The 4555-nt window shown below is 42.8% G+C and overlaps 1 pseudogene; it reads right to left on the minus strand.

Annotated features, from left to right (window-relative positions):
- Positions 1-525: 525 nt before the first annotated feature.
- LOC119803619 lies at positions 526-1653 on the minus strand (annotated as a pseudogene).
- Positions 1654-4555: the final 2902 nt, after the last annotated feature.

Below are 4555 nucleotides of genomic sequence, written 5' to 3' on the forward strand. Positions count from 1 at the left end.
AAAGCTTTTAATATAATGCTAGTCATAACTAGAAATGCCTAGGGTTTATAAGACAAGATGCTATTTTGTCTATTTTGCCAGGCTAAAATTTTATTGAGTTAATATTAGTATTTCCATTCATGTTGTAAACTTATTTTTCCTTTAACTGTAAACTTCTACTAAACATTTTTTTGTAAACCATCCAAGCAGTTTTTATTCATTAATATTCATAAATACACACAGCAGCTTCATTAGAGATTTCAATTTCCTCTTTGGTTTGAATGTGGGGTATTAGGAGAGCCTTCTGCATGCCAAGGTACAGGAAGCAGAGATCACCCCGCGCTGCTACCTGCATTTCCCTGCTAGAAGTAAAAATTAGTGAAGTGGAAATGATTACCATATATCTTTTCTCTCTTCCTTTTGAATGCCCACAATGTAACAAGAGTGACAGACCTGAAATTACAATCACCAAACAAACCCAGGATCGCTGTTGTCCACTTTCATTGGCAAATGTAGCACAGAGGACGTTGTCTGCGAGTGGGGAGGTCAGCAAAGAGGAGGTGGTGGAGGCTCATTTCCTTTATTACTCTCTTTTAAATTTAGGTTTTCTAAAGCAACATCTAAAGGCAAGATATCTACACAGCCCATAGCACCAGAATCTGCCATCTCTCCCCCTGGTTTGTCCTCATTTGATGACGAGATCTTTTCACGCACTAATGTGGATAGAAGGAACTCCTGGACAAACAGGCTGCGGTCTGCGTGCTCGCTTTCCATGAACTGGCTCTGCTTCAAACATTTGGGGATCATTTGACCTTGTTAAGAGGAACTGGGAGTTCTGGAGAGCCTGCTGGCTGTTCTCCATGCTGGCCGTGTTGGCTGTGGCCGTGGACTGTGTGATTGTAGTGCTGACGGAGCTTGTGTTAGTACACCGGCATTGCAAGCTGTCTCCCCGTTGTTGCCCTGCTGCCTGCGCATGCTGCTGCCCAAGTCGCAGCTGCATCTGCAATTGTTGCAAATAAGAAGCGGAAGGGCCCTGAAGAGTTAAGCTGTCCTCCTTCAAAACATCTCACTCCTGAGAACTGAGATAACTGCTCAGCTCTAGGATCCATGGCTTCCTTACTGCTTGGAGAGTAGGAAATCGGCGAAGAGGAGAGCCTGTCCGTGGAGCGGTAAAGTGCGTGTTTGATCTACGAGGGTGAGGGCCTCCCAGCCCCCAGCCAGGGTGAAATACCACTCAATTGATCTAAACCTCTAGGGGCTCTGTGTTCAAGTGTCAGAAGAGCTGCGAAGTCACCTGTGACATGATTAGGATCGCCTCCAGGTAACGCCGCACATATGGGACAAATCACTTCTGTTGATGTTTCTGTATGTTCAGAAGTCACAAGTTCTTGAAGAGATGTTTCCGTATAGCCCATTTTTTCCACAATAGGGACAAGTAAAAGATTGTGGCTGCTCTACAGAGAAAGCTTCCCCACCATAGTACAAATCAAAATCTACCCTTGTTAATAATAGGCACTGCATCGGGTGGTCAGTTGTGTGCCTTGTTGCTGTTGCCCCGCTTTCATAACAAGATGCACAAAGATCGTATCGTAGCAAATTAAACCCTTGTATCTGCGACCTCGAAAGTTTCCTTTTAAACATGAATCACAGCTGATAACCTTCATGTCGCGACATCCTAGCTCAAATGCTGGTGGCGTGGTCCCTCCCGGGCCCAGCCGGCCAAAAGTGTGTCCACACTGCGGGGGCTCCTATCTCTGCTCGCTGCTTGCTGTTCCGGCCCAGTGGGCCAACTCCACTCAACTCCTAGGGCTGCGGGGGCGGGGTGGGCAGCATCCGCAGCTAGGGTGGGGCGGCGCGGGTAGGGAATCTAAACATTCTAACTGTAAATAATTACTTGACGTGCATTTTATCAAATAAACTTAAAAGCAGCCATATTGCTTATATACAATGAATTGTTTTTGGATTTATTGGACCTATAAGACAAAAATTGCAAAAAGTCTTTGATGAATTACTGACCACGAAGTAGGAATTATACATTTATCTTCTAACTGTGTCAAGGAAACTGTTTCACAAACATACATAAACAACATTTTATGTTTTGATATCACATGGAAATATCACATACACTACTACTGTTAATTAAAATAATAATAATAATAATAGTAAGAACAAGCTAATATTTATCAAATGACTATTCTAAACTTGGAGTAGCTCTAAGCATCTTATTTACATGGATGATTTCATTAACTTAATACTTCAGATACTTGTTAACACATATAAAAAGGCTACACAGAGAGATGGAAATATAAATATTCCCTCTTTCTATCAGATACCACAAAGAACTTTTAAGTCAATCTTTTGCTGTTGACTTAAGACAGCTTGATGAGCTTAATATTTTCTGTGCAGCGCAAGCTTTCAATTCACACTGTTTGTGCTTTCCAACTTAAATTTGTTAAATAAGTGTAGAAAAAATGGAAAAATATTACAGTTGAGGTTTGTATATTTTCTTCTTAAAGTTCAGCATTCTATTTTCAATGCTTTGGTTTTTTTTTCTATTGGGCTTTGGCTTCTGTTAGGTCATCCTCTCTCTAGCCTTCATCTTCCTCTTCCTCTTCCTCTTCCTCTTCCTCTCCTTCCTCACTGGCCCCCTCGGTCTCGCCTTCTTCCTTGCTCTTCATTTCCTCCTCTGTTGAAAATCTTTGACTGTCAGTGAGCATCTGCTTTTCGGCTAAGACGTCTGGAAATCGAGACTGTATTATGAAAACGACGATGACGCACAGCATAAAACACGCCCCTCTCAGGAAAATGGTAAACAGGCACAGAGGATCACATACAAGTGGGCGGGGTACTTCCCAAGGTGGGTACCAGAACTGGTAATCTGTAAACACAGAAGAAATTGAAGAAAGCTAGATTTCATGTGAAGTGGCTAGTTTGTTTGAGAAATAAAGGACAGCAATACATACACGTAGCTTGGTCACGATCTGCGTTACCTAGAAAGAAAAATAAAGTCTGTAAAGCAATGCATACATTTTTCTCTACCTCTATAAGAATATTCCCAACAGCACTGCCACCATCCTTCATGCCCTTAGAATCTAAGGCAGTGGGTTCTCAACCTGGGGTCGCATATCGGATACCTTACATATCAGATATTAGCTCAAGATTCGTAACAGTAGCAAAATTACAGTTATGAAGTAGTAATGGAAATAATTTAATGCTTGGGAATCACCACAACATGGGGAACTGTATTAAAGGGTCACAGCATTAGGAAGGTTGAGACCCACAGATCTAAAGTCTTACTAGTAGCCAAGCAAGAATATACAATATTCTTTTTGTAGAAGCCAGCCTGGTTGGATAGAGAAACACAGAGCTAAGGAGGTATGGATTCTAGGACTGATGACGTCTCAAAGCATTGTGTCACCTTAGCTATACACTTCACTTCGACCTGCTAAGTGTTTTTATATTTATATTATTCCAAATTAATATGGATCTACCCATTTCTCACGTAATTCTCAGTTTTCTTTTTGTTTCATTTTTGTTTCTGAAATAGCAAGGTCAAGTCCACCACCTGGGCTTCATTGACTTTGGTTATATTTTTAATGAGATAATTACATTTGAAAGTAGACAAAATTCCTTTTCATCTGCTTAACTGGGTGGAGAGGGTCAGATCATCATTATTTTTCCTTTTACTGAAAATAGATTCTTTTCTTATATAATAACCCTGATTACAGTCCCCCCCCACACTCCTAGTTCCTCCCTGCCTCCCCTCCTGACTCCCAGCGAGAGGGTCATGGTGGGCACAGGCGGACAGTGCAATGCCAGTGAGGGCTTTGTCTTACGTTGGTAGCATCTCTATGGTGAAGTTTAGCGTTTATTTCTTAGGCTCCTGAACTCTGCTGTGCCCTCGCTGTCATTTAGCATCTTGGTGCTGGACCTTCGCAGTTTATGAGGCGGCTCCTACATCAGATCACCCTTAACAAGGAACCCTGCTCGATCTGGTGTGCAGGTTCTCTTCCTGCCGCTCGGGTAATGCACGTACAGACCCGTTAGCAGAGGCTGTGATGTCACAGCATCTTCTTCCTTGCCACGGTTCTTCATGTGTCACCGTTAGTTTCCATTTGTTACATTTTTCTTTTATTTTTGTATTTTGTTAAATATTTAGACCAATTTAAATTTATTTATAGATATGCTGTTTATCTGCTTTTGAAGAAAAGCTTTCAGTTCCTGTGGGTGATGATATGTAACATATGTGCACGCACACATGCAGGTGCCTGTGGAAGATAGAAGGTGTGGTGTCTCATGGAACTGGAATTACTAGTGCCTTTGAGCTATCTGACTACTGAGCCTCCTGACCACTGAGCCACCTGACCACTGAGCCACCTGACCACTGAGCCACCTGACCACTGAGCCTCCTAACCACTGAGGCTCCTAACCACTGAGCCTCCTGACCAATGAGGTTCCTGACCAATGAGCCTCCTGACCAATGAGGTTCCTGACCACTGAGGCTCAGCCCCCTGACCACTGAGCCACTTGACCACTGAGCCTCCTGACCACTGAGATTCCTGACAATTGAGCCACC

This window comes from Arvicola amphibius, chromosome 17, assembly GCF_903992535.2.
Source record: "Arvicola amphibius chromosome 17, mArvAmp1.2, whole genome shotgun sequence".
In the NCBI taxonomy this organism is placed as follows: Eukaryota; Metazoa; Chordata; class Mammalia; order Rodentia; family Cricetidae; genus Arvicola; species Arvicola amphibius.